Below are 18,298 nucleotides of genomic sequence, written 5' to 3'. Positions count from 1 at the left end.
CAAGGCTCTCATTTAAAATGCATGGCAAATTTAGGTTCTTTACAGACCAACCCCCCCAAAAAAATGCTAAAAGAGGATATTTTCACAATGCCAGCAATGCAAGATATTCTGAAAGTGTAGTTTTAAGAAAAGAAAGTAGATTTCCAGCCAAGATGGAGGTGTAGGTAGACATGCTGCATCTCCCTCTATAACTAAGAAGAAATACAACCACCTCAAAATTGGAGACAATCAGAAGTTCCAGGAAATAAAGCTGCATGGAAGACCAACAAAGATATGAAGAAATACTCATCCAGACAGGTAGGAGGGCAGAGCTGGGGTAAGAGGATGCAGTGTGGAGGCAGCAGCAGAAGCAGCAGCAAAAGTGGCTGTGGCTGGCCATTGGAAAGTGCAGTCATACATTTTTTAGAAAAGGAGGGACACCTTGGGAGTGCTCCCAGCACCAGACAAGACCACGCAGCTCACAAGTCCAGTGCTGGGAAAATAAAGCCTAATTGCTTCTGACCATTAAACCAGTTGGGGTTGTGGCAGAGGAAGAAACTGCCAGTCTCTCAGCAGAGTCCATTTGTTTAGAGGGACCCCATTGTTCTAGAACATTTGCAGACAAACTCACTCTGGAAACCAGCCAGAGCAAGAGCTACAGGGGCACCAATCTCATATAAGAAGTGGGAAAAGTTCCTGGAAAAGGGGTCAGTGTTGAGCAAGCACCACTGTTCCCTCTCAGACCCCTCTACCACATACAGAGCCACAATGTGGTGAAACAGGTTGCCCCATATTAATAAATACCTAAGGCTCCACTCCTCAAAACATAATGCGTGAAACAGCTAAACGGAAGACAAAGAGGCAAACACAGGAAACTCCAAGTTGAGGAGAGAGAGAAGTATGAACGAAAAGAGAAAACAGATCAAGATTCCAGTAGGATAATTAAGTGACAAGGAGATAAACAAATTAACAGATAAAAATATTGCCAACCTAACAGATGCAGAGTTCAAAACACTGGTGATAATGATGCTCAGACTTGACAGATATGATTGAGTATGGCAAATGCAGAAGAGAAGAAGTGGAGGCTATGCTAAATGAAACGAAGGAAAATCCACATGAAATCCAGTGGTGAGTGGGAAGAAACTGAGGTTCATATCAATGATTTGGAACATAGGAAAGAAATAAACAATCAACCAGTACAGAATATGGCAACAAGATTTGAAAAAAACAAGAAGAGACTTTGGGGCCTCTGGGACAACTTTAAACATCCCAACATCCAAATAATAGGGTGCCAGAAGGAAAAGAGGAAGAACAAGAAATTGAAAACTTATGTGAAAAAGTAATGAAGGAAAACTTCCCAAATTTGGTGAAGGAAATAGATATACAAGTCCAGGAAGCACAAAGAGTCCCAAAGAAGCTAGACCCAAAGAGGATCACACCAAAACACATTATAATTAAAATGTCAAAGGCCCAAAATGAAGAGAGAATCTTAAAAGCAGCAAGAGAAAAGAAGAGAGTTATCTACAAAGGGATTCCTGTATGTCTGTCAGCTGATTTCTCAAAAGAAACTTTGCAGGCAAGAAGGGAATGGCAAGAAGTATTCAAAGTGATGAAAAGCAAGGACCTACAACCAAGATTACTCTATTCAGCAAAGCTATCATTTACAATGGAAGAGCAGATAAAGTGCTTCCCAGACAAAGTAAAGCTAAAGGAGTTCATCATCACCAAACACTTATAATATGAAATGTTAAAGGACCTTATTTAAGAAAAAGAGGATCAAAATTGTAAACATTAAAATGGCAACAAACTCAAAACTACCAAAGACAGAACCTAAAAAAAAAAAAAAAAAAAAAAAAAAAAAAAAAAAAAAAAAAAAAAAAAAAAAAACTAAGCAAACAACCAGAATAGGAACAAATTCATTTATGGGGGTCATCTGGATTGTTATCAGCTGGGAGGGGGCGGGGGAGAAATGGGAAAATGGTGCAGGGATTCAGAAGTATAATTAGTAGGTAAAAAATAGAAAGGTGGAAGTTAAGAATAATACAGGAAAAGGTGAAGCCAAAAAACTTATATGCATGACTGATGGACATGAACTAAGGGGGGTAGGATTGCTGGAAGGAAAGAGGACACTAGGCAGAAGGGAGCAAAAGGAAAAGAAATTGGGACAACTGTATCAGCATAATCAATAAAATATACTTAAAATAAAGAAAACAGCATAAAGTAATAGAGAAAGGGAGACACGAACACAGGTAAAAGGGGGAAAATGTCAATAAATAAATACCTGTGAATAATAACACTAAATATAAATGTATTAAATGCTTCAATCAAAAGACATAGGGTAGCAGAATGGATCAGAATACACAACCCGCATATATGCTATCTATAAGAGACCCACCTCAGAATAAAAGATCTACACAGGCTTTTAAGTGAAGGGATAGAAAAAAATATTCCAAGCAAATGGACATCAAAAAAAAATAAGCTGGGGTAGGAATATTTATATCAGACAAAATAGACCTTAAAACAAAGGCCATAAAAAGAGACAAAGAAGGTCACTACTTATACCTAAAGAGTAGTCCAGCAAAAGAATATAACCCTCATAAAAATATATGTACCCAACACAGAAGCACCTAAATATATAAGAAAAATCTTGAAGGACTTTAAGAAGAAGATGGAGTGCATTACAGTCATCATAGGAAATTTTAACATCCCACTGTCAACACTAGAAAGAGCACACAAACAAAAAATTAACAAGGATATTGTAGCATTGAACAAAATGCTAGATCAATTAGATTTAATTGGCATTTACAGAGTATTTCACCCCAAAGATGCAAAATACACTTTCTTTCAAAAGTCATGGATCATTTTCAAATATAGACTACATGGAAGGATACAAAACAAGCCTTAACAAATACAAGAAAATTGAAATCAGACCAATTATCTTCTCAGATCAAAATGGCTTGAAGTTAGAAACCAACCTCAAGGAAAAACTCAAAAACATTAAATACATGGCGACTAAACAACATGTTAATAAATAATGAATGGGTTAACAATGAGATCAAGAAAGAAATTTAAAAAATTTAAAAACAAAGGAAAGTGAATATACACTATTACCTACAACATACTCAATGGAAAAAACTAAAAACTTTTTCCTTAAGATCAGGAACAAAACAAGGGTGTCCACTTTCACCACTCTAACCAGCACAGTAGTAGAAGCTCTAGCCACAGCAATCAGACAAGAAAAAGAAAAAAATTGGAAAGGAGAAAGTAAAACTGTCATTATACACAGAAGACATGATAGAGTACACAGAAAACCCTGTGGTCTCCGAAAAAAAAACAAAAAAAAAACAAAAAAAACCTACTCAACTTATATGTGAATTTGGCAAAATAGCAGGATACAAAGTCAATATGCAGAAATCAATGGCATTTCTGTACACCAACAAAGAACTATTAGAAAGAGAAACTAAAAAAGAATCCCATTTAATATAGAAAAACAAAAGTAAAGTACCTAGAAGTAAATTTAACCAAGGAGGTAAAAGACCTATATTTGGAAAGCTGTAGAACACTGAAGAAAGAAATTGAGGAAAATACAAACAAATGAAAGCATACACTGTGCTCATGGATTGTATGAATGAACATCATTAAAATATCCATACTACACAAAGCAATCTACAGATGCAATGCTATTTCCATTAAAATATCAATGGTGAGACTTCTGGCCAAAATGGAGGCCTAGACTGACACCTCTGTCTCCCTCCGCAACTAACCCTACTGCAAAACCAGAAATAACCAGAAGTTCCAGGAAATACAGCTATATGGAAGTCCAACATATAAAGTTATAAAGAAGTGGTGCTCATCTGGACGGGTAAGGGGGGCGAAGCCAGGACAGAGAGATCAAGCTATATTGGCAAAGGCAGCAGTGGCAACGGTGGTGGGACACAGTAAGCACAGACACCCATATTTAAAGGGAAGAGACAAGATTCCGGGGACCATCCATGGTTGCAGACTAAACCCGTCAGCTCACGATTCCAATGCCAGGGAAGACAGAACCCCATTGCCTCAGACTGTGAGGCCCAGAGAGTGTGGGATGGAGGAGGAGGCTCCCAGTCTCTCAGCAGAGAGCGAATGGCAGAAACCCATCTTAGACCACTACTCCCACACAAAGTGCCAGTGTGGTGAGAAGGGTTGCCTGGGAGTGACGAGTGCTCAGGGCTCTGCCCCCAATAGGTAGGAGGTGTGACAGCCCCACCCAAGAAGAAAAGATAAAAGAAAATGGTCAGGATGGCAGGAATCATGATTGAGATACAGGTGATGCAGCTGATCAGAAAGCAAATACCTGAATTAGCCGACGAACAAATAGATAATCTTCCTGAGGCTCACTTCAGAGCTATAGTCATAAAACAGCTTATAGAATTAACAAAAGATCTTGAACAAGACAGGGAAGGAATGAAGGCTAGTCCTGCTGAAACGAACGAAAACACATATGAGACAAGTGGTGAGAAAAGGAAAACCAGTGATCAAATCAACAAATTGAAACACTGGGAAGGAACAGTCAACCAGTGCAGAAAGAGGAAATGAAAAGTGAGGAATATGAGAAGAGGCTCAGAAACCTCGGGGACAGCTAAAAGCAAACAAACATACAAATTATAGGGTTGCCAGAAGGTGAAGAAGAAATAGAAATTGAAAAATTATGTGGAAAAAGAATGAAACAGAACTTCTCTAACTTGGGGAAGGAAATTGACTTACAGGTCCAGGAAGCACAGAGAGTTCCAAAAATTTGGACCCAGGGAGAACCACACCAGGACACATTATAATCAAAATGTCAAAAATTAAATAAAGAGAGACTCTTAAAAGCAACAAGAAAGAAGAAAAGAATCATGTACAAAGGGGTCCCAATTAGACTATCAGCTGATTTCTCAAAGGAGACTGCAGGAAAGAAGGGACTGGCAGGAAATATTCAAAGTAATGGAAAGCAAAAACCTACAGCCACGAATACTCTATCCAGTGAAGCTGTCATTCAGAATAAAAGGACAGAGAAAGTGCTTCTGGGACAAAGTAAAACTGAAGGAGTTCATTAGATGCAAACCGCTGTTATATGAGATGTTAAAGAAACTAGTTTAGAAGAAGGAGGATCAAAACTATGAACATTAAAATGAAAACTGTATCACAACAACCAACAACAGAAGCTAGGGAATCAAAACAAAGGCAAACTAAGTAGGCAATGAGAGTGGAAAAAGAATTATAGGTATGGGGAACATACCGGGCGAGGTCAGCGGGGAGGGGGAAGAGGATAAAGGGAGGGAGATGGTACAGGAATTAAAAAGCATAGTAGGAGGGAATGGAGTAGACAGAACAATGTTGAGAAGAACTATATGCACAACCAATGGGCATGAACTAAGGGAGGGAGACAACTGGAGGGAGGTTGAGGGGAGCAGAGGGAAGAGAAATTGGGACAACTGTAACAGCATAATCAATAAAACATATTTAAAAATATTAATGGCATATTCACAGACCTAGGCAAATATTTCAAAAATTTATATGGAACAAAAAATGACTTTGAATAGGCTCAGTAACCTTGAGAAATAAAAACAAAGTAGGAGGGATCACAATACCTGATATCAAACTATATTCTCAGGCCACTGTAATCAAAACAGTCTCGTACTGACATAAGAACAGACACATAGATCAATGGAACAGAATAGAGAACCCATAAATAAAACTAAGTCTCTATGGTCAGTGAATATTTGATAAAGGCAGCATGAGCATACAATGAAGACAAAATAGCTTCTTCAATAAATGGTACTAGCAGAACTGGACTGGTATATGCAAAAAAGTGAAACTAGACTACCAACTTACACCATACATCAGAATAAACTCAAAAGGGATAAATGACTTAAATGTAAGCCATGACATCATAAGAATCCTAGGGGAAAACATAGGCAGTAGAATTTCAAATATCCCACATAGCAACATTTTGTCTGATATATCTATCTGGTAGAGCAAGGGAAATAAAGGAAAAAATTTTTTAAATGGGACTACATCAAATTAAAAATTTTCTGTACAACTAGAGAAATCATCATCAAAATGAAAAGGGAACTGGTTGTATGAGAAAATATTTTTGCCAATGACACATTGGACAAGGGTTTAATCTCCAGAATATATGAAGAACTCATATGACTCAACACCAGGAAGTCAAACAATGCAAATAAAAAATGGGCAAAGGGCCATAATAAGCACTTCTTCAAGGAGTACACAGAGGGCCTATAGGCATACGAAAAAATGCTCAACCTCACTTGTCATCAGAGATGCAAATTAAAACGATAACAAAATATCACCTCACACCAGACAGAACGGCCATTGTTAATAAATCAGTAAACAACAGGTGCTCACGAGGACATGCAGAAAAGGGAACTTTAGTGCACTGTTGGGGGAAATGCAGAGTAGTGCATCCACAGTGGAAATCAGTATGGAATTTCCTCAAAAAATTAAAAATGTAACTGCCTTTTGACCCAGAGATTCCATTATTGGCGATATATTCTAAGAATCCCAAAATACCAATCCAACAGAACTTATGCACCCCTATGTTCATAGCAGCACTATTTACAATAGCCAAGTCCTGGAAGCAGCCTATGTGTCCATCAGAAACTGAGTAGGTTAAAAAATTGTGCTGCATTTACACAATGGAATATTACATAGCAGAAAAAAAGAAGGAATTCCTCACTTCTGTGACAGCATGGTTGAAACTAAAGACTTATGCTAAGTGAAATAAGCCAGTCTGTGAAAGATAAATATCATATGATCTCACTTACATGTAGAATCTAATGAACAAAATAAACTAATAAACAGAACGAGAGACATTGAAACACGGAGCAGACTGGCAGCTGCCAGAAGGGAGGGAGTTGGGGGGAATGGTGGCATGAATGGAAAAGGATTAGTCACAGAGCATTATGAATGATAAATGGATGTGGAAGCAGGGGTGTCTGGGTAAAGCAGGGAAAAGTAGGAAAAATTTGGCCAACTTTAATAGAATAAACAAGAATAAATAAAATCTCAATGAAAATAGAAAGCTCTAAAAAAAAGTAGAAGCTGAAAAAAGACAAGTGAAACTGCATATAGCGAGCAAGTAAAAGAGCCATGGGGCAGAGCTTGTGTGGGCAGGTGATGTGGAACCACCTGGAAGGTTATTAAACTTGTTTTAAATGAAGTGGAAAACTTTTTGAGGGTATAAGACATAACTTGATGGAGGTTCAAGTTCACAAGTTCTGTTTATGAACAAATCCCATTTTATTTAAAATACCTCTTTTCATTTAATTGAAACTGGGAGATCATCTGTCCCACCCCTTAAGAGCAGAAATAAGTAGTTTTCTTCTAGTGCTCAAAAATGTATATTTTGGAAATTTTTTATTTATTAAGTAGTAACAGAGAAAGAAAGAAACAAACAAAAAACAAGAAAGAAAGGAAGGAAGGAAAAAAGAAAGAAAGAAGAAAGAAAGAAAGAAAGAAAGAAAGAAAGAAAGAAAGAAAGAAAGAAAGAAAGAAAGAAAGAAAGAAAGGAAGGAAGGAAGGAAGGAAGGAAGGAAGGAAGGAAGGAAGAAAGAAAGAAAGAAAGAAAGAAAGAAAGAAAGAAAGAAAAGAAAGAAAGAAAGAAAGAAAGAAAGAAAGAAAGAAAGAAAAAGGAAGAAAAGAGAAAGAAGGAAATAAGGAAGAGATAGAAAGAAGTGAAAGCAAGGAAGAAAAAGGCAGTGGTTGAAAAGCTTAAGACTGCCCTTTGTTATTTGTTCAAAATTAGTTCACACAAATGTATATTAAATATTTATTTATCACAGAGTCTTGGCTGGAAAGAAAGTGCCCTAAATTTAACTCAAATTGGATATCCCCACACTAAATGTTGCATTTGAGATAAATGACTAGGGTAACATAATCTAGACATAGCTCAAATGAATAAAAAATATGCATCTATAGTATACCTATGTTCTTGTTCTTAATCACTGAAAACCATTGGATTTATTCATTCATGCAGCAGACTTTGTCCATGCCTCAGTTTTCTAGAAACAGCGCAAAACAATGACAAAAACCTCTCCCTGCAGACAGCTTAAATTCTAATGGGGAAGAGAACATAAATAAGACAATTAAATAAATTATAGGCTATATTAGAAGGGGATAAGGGCTGTAAAAAATTGGCAACAAGGGGAATTAGAGAGTGGGGGCAGTTGCAATTTTAAATATGGTAGTCAAGAAAAATCTCCTGGTGATAGTTTCTGAGGAAGAGATGAAACAGGCTGCCTGGACATCAGGGGAAAGAGCATCAGGAGCAGAGTGGAGACCAAGTATGAAATCATCAAACAGTAGGTCTGAAGTGTAGAGAAGACACATGTGATGAGAGCAGAGTTAGCAAGAGGAAAGAGAAAACCAGATCACCTTGGGCCATTAGGCCATTGAATTGGTTTGGGGAGCCATCAGAAGGCTCAAACAGAGAAGTGACATATTCCAGATTAGGATTGAAAAGTTGCACTTTGGTGAGTATGTTGCCATATCTGCCAAAGGTACAAATAAGAAGAGTGAAAAAGAAGTTGTTCCAGTAATCAGGGAAGAGATGCTGGTGGCCAGAGCCCGGGTGGTAGCTGTGGGCATAATGAAAAATTATTTATTTTTTTAAAATAGAGACTTGGATGTGGAGTACAGAGAAAGGATGAAACAAGGATAACTCCAGAGTTTTGGGCCTGAGAATCAGGAAGGATGGAATTGCTGTCAACTTCAACAGGGGAGACTGTGAGTGGAGATTGGTCATCAGATAAGAACGTCAGTAGGAGAGTTTATTAAGCATCCAATTGAAGATCTCAAGCAGAAGCAGGATATTCAAGTTTCGAGTGAACGTGAAAGGTCTGAAATGGATACTTAAATGTGGGAATCACTAGCCTCTAGACATTTTCTTTTAAGTCACAAGAGTGGATGAGACCACCGGGAAGCAGTATGCACATATATAGCAGAAGAGGGCCAAGAAATGAGCCCTGGGTCAGTCCAAAGTTCAAAGTTTGGGGGAGTCAAAGAGCCTGAGAAGCAGTAACTGAATTAGGGGAAAAAATGAAAGAATGTTTTTCTGGAAGCAAAGAAAGTTTTCATGGAAGGTACTCTCCACTATTGTCAAGTGTAGGAAGATAAAAATGGAAAATTGGTCAATCGATTATTCAAAATGGAGGGTACTGGTAACTTTAATAAGAACTGAAGTTAAGGAATCTTCATCAGGAGAGGACTTGGAAGCAGTCCAGATACTTATTTGAAGGAGTTCTGTTGTTAAGAGGGAGAAGGAGACTGGATATAGTAGAAGGAGAGAGATGTGGGTGATGAGAAGACCTGGGAGAAAAAGCTGGTACATATTTATGGGAATGAGCTAATAGAAAGGGGGATGGTTCTGGTGTGATGTCCTCAGTAGGTCACAGAGGGCAGAGTCCAGTGCACAAATGGGTTTAGAGTGTGGATAGTTCATCTACCATAAAATGAAGGCAAGTGTTTCCGATCATTTCTCATCTTTTCATTTGTCTCATTGATAATGTGAGTAGGAAGACAGGAAGGAGATGATGGAAATTTATTGTCACATTTTAATTAATTAATGGATTGATTTTTCTTTCACAAATATGAAATCTATCATTACATTATGTGGAGAAAGAAGAAACACAGGATGAGTAAAGGGTCCTGAGCATCCTGAGAACCAAAAAACCCAAATGTAGCTTCTGGCCAATGTTAAGATCCAAATGGTATTTTCGGAGTGACAAATATAATGTGGCAAATTGGGATAGAGATGTTTCCATTTTTGCTGAATTCACTTTCTATTCCATGGACAAAATGGGGCCACAGCACATTCTGTGTGATTCAGGCAGTTGACTTCATTTTAGGAAAAGCAATACTGAGAAACTAGAAAAAAGCTGCAGCTTATCCACCCCCCCAAAAAAATTGTTCCTCAGGAAGCAGTAAGGCTGAACTAATTTTGCACATACAATAGAATATTCATTGGTTTCAGTCTGAAGTCTATTTTCAAAATATAGAATATACCAGTGGATGGACATGTTCTGAGAAGAGGTTCTGATACATTCTGATATATTACCGGCATTCACAGTATAGTCCAGAATACTACATTTGGTTGAAGGCATTGAGCTGTTTAAAAAAATAAATAGTGTCATCTAATATAACAATTGCATTTTAGTCAGATTAATAATTTAAAATAAAATAAAAATAATGAAATTTCCCTCATCAGAAGAAAGTTACTGATAACAACTGAAAAATTATGATATAAATTTCTGCCTATATTTTATAGCCTCTGATAACAGGATTTTTAAAAAATTATATTTAACATATACTTCTATTCTAAAACAACTATGTGAGACACCTGGATTAAAAAAAAATAATGACAAACTGGGAGCAGCATCACTGGAGGTCTCTAGTTATTAGCTGGGACAAAAAGACAATTCTCAGGGAAGAAACATACAAAGGAAGTTTATGAGACTTGACAACTCTAAACAACAGGCAAGGTATAAGTCACTCTGTTAGACTGATCCAAAACAAACTGCATTCCCTGGTTCTTACTTACTGTGATTTCACACAGTTTCTAGTATTCTTTACAGGGAAACAATATAAATAAAAGTGTCATTTCTTGTCACACAGCCTCCATCAACTGGAACTAAAGTCAGTCCTTTGTCTCTCCCTGCCTCTGCCTCTTTTTAGGACCAGTATTGAATGCCATTCTCTATAAGAGATCTCAATTTATGTAACAATTTTAATGACAAAAGTCCAGTAAGGAAACTCAGTAAAAGTGGACACCATAAATCACTAAAGAACATGGCCCCATGAATCAAGTATTAAGCTAAATATATTCTCACTGATTTAATAATCTTTTATGTGTGACTCACACCTATCATAGTGCCTGATACATCATAGGTGCTCAATAAATATATATTGAATAATCAATGAAAAGATATCTCATAATTTTTTCTATTTTTATAATAAAATGTTACTGCTTTTCTTATCATGAAATCATATTTTATTACTCATATATTTAGGATATCCTATCTATTTTTAAAACAAAGATGACAAACTTCCCAATATTTACTTGTCTTTTCATTTTATTCATGCTTATTTTTTCTTAGAGAGTTTAAAATTTTATATTGGCAAATAACTGAATTTCGTTTCCATTGTTATTCCATTGTTTATGCTTAAAAGATATTTCTCCAAAGCAAGACAATATTCATCTATACTTTCTATTGACTTTTAAGAGTTCACATTTTACATTTAATTCAAATCTATTAGACACCGATGTAATGGCTAAAGGGGGAAATATATAATATTTTTTAAAGTAGTTATTTAATTATATCAGCAATATTTATTGTGTTTATTTATTTATTTATTTATTTGAGAGAAGAAAAGGGAGGGAGAGAAAGGGAGAGAAACATCAATGCAAGAGAGAGACATTGGACTTCTGGACAACATGGAGACCTAGACAGAAATGCAGCATCTCCCTCCACAACTAAGAAGGAATACAACTACCTCAAAACTAGAGACAACCAGAAGTTCTAGAAAATCAAGCTACATGGAAGTCCAACAAAGATATAAAAAAGAAATTCTCATCTAGAGGAGTAGGAGGGGCGGGTCCGGGGTGGAGAGTATGCGATGTGGTGGTGGCAGTGGTGGTGGCAGTGACAGGCTGGTGGAAAGCGCAGTCACACATTTTAAAAAGTCAGGAGGGACACCTAGGAATTGCTCCCAGTACCAGACCAGACCACGCAGCTCATGCTCCCAGCACTGGGGAAAACAGAGACTCATTGCTTTTGACTGTGCAAACCAGTGGGGGCAGGGTTGGAGGAGCAAACTGCCAGTCTTTCAGCAGAGTCCACTTGTTTAAAGGGCCCCCATGGTCCTAGAACATCCCCAGAAACACCCACTCTGGGAACAACAGCCAGGGCAACAGCTAGAGAGGCACTAATCCCATACAAAGTGGGAGAACTTCCTGGAAAAAGGACAAGTGCTGAGCAAGCGGCATTGTTCCCCCTCAGACCCCCCTCCCACACACAACACCACACCGTGGTGAAACAGTTTGCCACCTACTGATGAATACCTACGGCTCCATCCCTTACAATGTAACAGGAATGACAACTGTACCTAAGACACAGGGGCAAACAAGCACAGGAACCAGTCAAAATGAAGAGACAGAGAAGTATGGCCCAAAAGGAGGAATGAATCAAGGTTCTAGTGGGAGAACTAAGCAATGAGGAAATAGCCAGCCTAACAAACGAGGAGATAGACAACCTAACAGATGCAGAGTTCAAAACACTGGTGTTAAAAATGCTCACAGGCTTGACAGATATGCTTAAGAATGGCAAATGCATAAGGGAAGAAGTGAAGGCTATGCTAAATGAAACAAAGAAAAATCCACACAAAACCAATGGTGAAGGGAAGAAAACCAGGATTCAAATCAATGATTTGGAATATAAGGAATAAATAAACAGTAAACCAATACAGAATGAGGAAACAAGAATTGAAAAAAATGAGGAGAGGCTTAGTAACCTCTGGGACAACTGTAAACGTGCAAACATCTGAACCATAGGGGTGCCAGAAGAAGAAGAGGAAGAGCAAGAAATGGAAAACTTATCTGAGAAAACAATGAAGGAAAACTCTTCAAATTTGGTGAAGGAAACAGACATACACATGTAGGAAGCACAGAAAGTCCCAAACAAGCTAGACCCAAAAAGGACCACACCAAGACACATCATAATTAAAATGCCAAAGGTTTAAGATAAAGAGAGAATCTTAAAAGCAGCAAGAGAAAAGCAGAGTTTCCTACAAATGGGTGCCTATAAGACTCTCAGCTGATTTCTCAAAAGAAGCTATGTAGGCAAGAAGGGACTGGTGAGAAGTATTCAAGGTGATGAAAAGCATGGACTTACAATCAAGATTACTCTATCCAGCAAAGCTATCATTTACAAAGGGCAGATGAAGTGCTTTCCAGACAAGGTAAAGCTAAAGGAGTTCATCATAACCAAGGTATTATTATATGAAATGTCAAAGGGACTTACTTAAGAAAAAAAAGATCAAAACTATGAACATTAAAATGATAACAAAATCACAACTATCAACAACTGAAATTAAAAAATAAAAACAAAATCCAACTAAGCAAACCAGATTAGAAACAGAATCATAGATATGGGGATCATTTGGAGAGTTACCAGCTGTGAGGGGGAAGGGGAAGAAATGGGGAAATGGTGCAGTGATTAAGAAGCATAATTGTTTGGTACAAAATAGACAGGGGGAAGTTAAGAATGATATAGGAAAGTGTGAAGCCAAAGAACTTATATGCATGACCCATGGACATGAACTAAGGGGGATGGGAATGCTGGAGGGAAGTGGGGCATTGGGCAGAGGGGAAAAGGGGGAAAAAATTGGGACTACTGTAACAACATAATCAATAAAATATACTTTTAAAAAATTGAGAGAAACATTGATTTGTTTTCTCTCATAAGCACACCAACCGGGGACCAAACCCACAATCTAGGCATGTGCCCTGAACAAGAATTGAATCCCCAACCTTTTATAGCCCAAAACAATGCTCCAAACAATAGTACCATATCAGTCAGGGTTAATGTGTTTTTACTCAGGGTTTTTAATTCCATCTCTATTATTAACAAAATTTATATTCAGGCCAATTTCTGGTCTATTCACATAGTTCCACTGATCTTCCATTATACTACTAGACTAATATAGACTAATGTTGTTACAGAATGGGAGTCTCCAAAAATCTTCAGAGCCTGCCGGTTAGGGGATGGGGAAAAGAAAATAGCTTTTAAGGTGCCTTCACATGCCTGTGGCTAGTGTCTTTGTTATGCAAATGACTTTGATTCTTCCAAAGCTCCAAGAAGATGGGAGGGGTTTTGGACCATAGAATGGTGTGAAAGAGCACACACAGTCTGTGCAAGGTTCTGTGAATGGTCAGAACTGGTTACCACACCCACTGCGTCAGGACGCATTCAGGGATTTAAAAATAGGTGGCAGGCATTTTAGCTAAGTTCTCCATTCGGTTTTGAGAAGGAGTTCTCCATGCGGTTTTGAGAAGGAAGAATACCATGTGGCTTTGAAAGGGCAAAGGGATAACCATGTGTGATCCAGTGCAACACAGCACATGTTTTCCTGGACTGTTATATGGAGGCTGATGACATCGTACCCCAGATCCTGAAGGAGACAGCTGACAGATAAGGGATGGGGAACTTCTGGGCATGATTTTAGCTTCTAGCCTTTTGGGGAGCAAGGAAAGTGCTGGGTCCCTTGGGAGAACAGGGCTCTGAGTTGAAGTGCTCACTGTCTTCCCCAGGTTGGAATACTGTAAATAAAGACCTGTTTTTCTAAACACTAGTTGTTGGGTTTTACACCAAGGCACCACGTGAAAGAACCCCCTTTTGCTCTGTAACAATATCACACTGTCTCGATTACTTTATACTATATTAATATTAAGCTAAACATTCACACTTTCTTTCCCCAAAGCTTCTTTGTTATGTTGTTTCATTTATTCTTCTAGATAATTTCTGGAATCATTTAACAAAATACATTATATATCAATTAAGTATAATATAAAATATAAAGTTATATTTATATAAATCTATGTCTTTGGATTTTAGATTTGCATAGATCCTGTATATTTATTCATGAATAACTGAAGTTATAAAAAGTTCACTTTTTCCATCTAGTCATATGACATACCTTTCAATACATTACAGTTCTTTTATGTCCCTCAATAAAATTTCACATTTTTCTTCAGAAGTTTCCATGTACTTATTTTGGAAGTTACCTCTAAGTACTTTATAAACAGGATTTTTCTTCCTTCCTATTTTCCAACTTATTACTGGTTTAGATGAAATCTATTGATATCTATTATTTTTTGTCTTGCTATATTACTTACCTCTTTAATTATAATATTTCAATTTAATCACTGCAATTTTTTATTTCAACAGTTGGACATTTGCAAATGTTATATTGATTTTGTCTAATATATGTTTTTTGTTTTGGTAGATTTTTAGCCAGCATCATGTATGGCTCCCAGTGATCCTCACTTCCTGGTATTTACACCATTACAAAAGACCTGTCCACCCTGAGTCAGAGCTGGTGTTTGTGACAGAATATGGCAGAAATGACAGTGTGACTTCTCGGGTTAAGTTAAACAGGCATTGAAGTTTCTGCCTTGGTCTCCTCACTTACTTGCTCTGGAAAGAAAAGCAGCTGTCAAGCTCTGATGATGTATGTACAGTGTGTTTACTGTATTTCTCAACCTTGCTTTATACTTTGAGCAGGATAATTCTTTGTTGTGAGGGCTGTCCTTTGCATGCTAGGGTTCCTGGCTTTAATACACCAGATGCCAATAGCATCCAGCCAATTGTGAAAACAAAAAATGCCTCCACGCATTTCTAATTATCCGCTTGGGGCAATCCACCTCTATTTCCCAGGTTAGAACCACTGCTTTGTTTTCTTGGTTATATTAGGTCAATTGTATGTTATCAAACAGCTTAGACATTTGACAACAGTTATAAGTCCTCCAGAAATTCTCCAATGTTCTAAATACTAATTACTCCTTTAACTTGGTGTATTCATAGATGGGTGATCTTGCCTTTTTCTATATATTTATTTTCTTTAACTCTCCAAATATTCTCTTTGTATTCTTTCACTCCTATATTGAAATTGTCTTCCTAATCCAAATCTGTTCCAAGTTTTAATTTCATGTAACCCTAAAATAAAGTGTAGAATGGTTTGGATGTGCCAAGGGAAAGCAGTAGATAGTCTGTAATTTCATAGAAAGCCCCTGGAAGAAATGATATCCATGCTGAAACCTCAATGAGCTTATCAGCTGAAGTGTAGGTGATTGTAGGCAATGTCAAACTATTCAAGGAAAAAAAAAAAGAGGATGGTATGTGAGGGTTCTGTGGCCATTAGAAGCATTCATATTCCAGTTATACTGTATTTAGTATAACTAAAATATAGAATTTTTTAGCATGCTTATTGCAGGAGTGGCAGGAGCATAAATGGCAAGAAGACTAGAAAAGTAAGTAGAAGTTTCATAAGAATGTAATACAGATGGATTCAAGAAATATTTAAGAAGTAGCTTTTTAATTTTTTTAACTTAGGGAAATTTTTTCCTTTAAACTTTATCTTTATTGTTGACACTATTACCAACCTTTGCTCACTTCCAGATAGCCCTTGTCCCCCTTTCTCTCAAATTGTCAAAACTTTATTAAAGATAGGATTTCAATGGTGAGGGGAAAGATGACACTCAGAGTTCTGACATGAGTGGTAGATAGTAGGGCCATTTAGTTAAAAAACAAATTTAAATAAAATTAAATGAATCTTGGGGGGTAAGGTTTTCAAAGGAAAGATGACATATTTTGAGTTTGAAGTGTCTGAGAGATAGGTGGAAAGGCCTAGACATATGGCTCTGACTCTCAGATCCTGTACTAGAGAAACAGATTCAGAGTTCATCATCATGAACTAGGGTTCCACAACAGCAGCATTATTCATATTTTGGGCAAGGTAATTCTTTGTTCTAGGGGCCATCCTACAGGATGTTTTTAGCAGCAGCCCCAGCCTCTATCAACAGCATGCCAGTAGCAACCTCATGAGACATAACCAAATGTCTCTATACACATTACAAATGTCTCATAACTGGGTTAAAGGCTTTATAGATAATAAAGCAGTAGCTCTTCCATTTAAATCCTGGTGATTTGGCTGTAAATTATAGCTTTTAAACATGTAGCCTTTGAGCAAGAGTCCCCTCATCACACTGAAATAGCACATGTCCATGTCCTATCATTTGACTCAATCACTTAGGTAATTAATTATGTCATTAGTTGTCTATGTCTGTATTTCCCACTAGAAAGTAAGCTTCCTGAGGGCAAAGAACCTGTATATAACATGCTTTGCAGATTGCCTTGCACATTAAAGACTCAATAAATACTTTAAAAATAAAGAAATGAATTATATATCCTTGATTTTGATTACTATTTGATTTAAAGAAATAGCAACATTAACACCTATATTTATGAAAGCTGTTGATCTCAAGTTTTCTTACTTTGTGATGTATTTGTAGTTTGGGAAGTCTAGATATGAGACCAAATATAAAATGGCAACTGTTTATCTTTAGCATTCCATGATAAAAATTATGTGAATTATATATGTCTTAAGAGTTTATAAATATCCATTCCTAAAGTGGTGTGGTTCTGAAACCTTTAATAGTTATCTCTGCCAAGTTTCGTGATTTCTTTCATAACTTTTATTTTGAAATTTTTTATTTCATATGTATGGTAATTTTCCTTTTCTAAGAAATTTATTTGAGTCTTTAAAAAATAGCATTAAATTTTGAGTGTAGGATTCTGGTCAACATGGCAGAGTAGGAATATCCTTGTTTATCTTCCACAGACACACCAAAACTACAATTACATGTAAGGCAACAATTTCAGATAATAATCTGAGGACTACTGGAACAGATGCTCTACACTTGCAGATATAAGTAAAAAGCCACATCAAGATGGGTAAGAGGAGCAGAGACATGGTCTAGCCAAGATGCACTGGCTTGGTGTGGTGTACCACAAGTGGAAGGGATATTATGGCCATAAAAGTCTCCCTGAAAAGTGAGGGGTCCAGGACCCACATTGGGTTTTCATCCCATACCAGGAAAAGAAGCACTATAACAAAAGGTTTTGAAGACCAGCAAGGCTTACATTCAGAAGAGTTGAGGTGCTGGCAGAAAAGGAGTCTCCACTCTTAAATGGTCCATGCACATGCCTGCTCCATGTCCCAGAGCAGAGGTAGCAGTGTGAAAAGTGCCTGGGTCATGTGTGAAAAAGATATACTGACTAATTTTGTGTTGTGAACTAGAGGGACAAGGGTCTTTTGAACTTTTATCTATAGAGGGAAGTGCTGGCAGGTGTCATTTGGGGTGGGGGGGTTGCTTGGTATTACTCTACTTCCACCTAGTTGTTCCCAAGCTGATGGGCTGACAGTATCCATTAACCTAATTGTTTGCCCTATTCAGGAGTTCCCCTGACAACCCACTCAGCCCAACCTGCCCATCATGGCCAGGGTGTCAAAATCCATTCCAAACTGGGGCCTTGCTCCCCAGCACCTGGCAGCCACCAACACCAGAGGCTGACATTGCACACCAGCACACCCACAAGAATTGTAGCAAAACCACAACATAAAGGAAAACTGTAAAATAAAAATTAAAAAGGGCAAAAAATAAAATGAAAAATAAAGGTACAAGTAGCCCTGGAGCACCTAGCTCTGGTGACAAAAGATAATT

The sequence above is a fragment of the Furipterus horrens genome, unplaced genomic scaffold (assembly GCF_987537825.1).
Source record: "Furipterus horrens unplaced genomic scaffold, mFurHor1.1.pri manual_scaffold_9, whole genome shotgun sequence".
NCBI lineage: Eukaryota > Metazoa > Chordata > Mammalia > Chiroptera > Furipteridae > Furipterus > Furipterus horrens.
The sequence above is the reverse complement of the archived record's forward strand: the minus strand, read 5'-3'. Positions refer to the sequence as shown.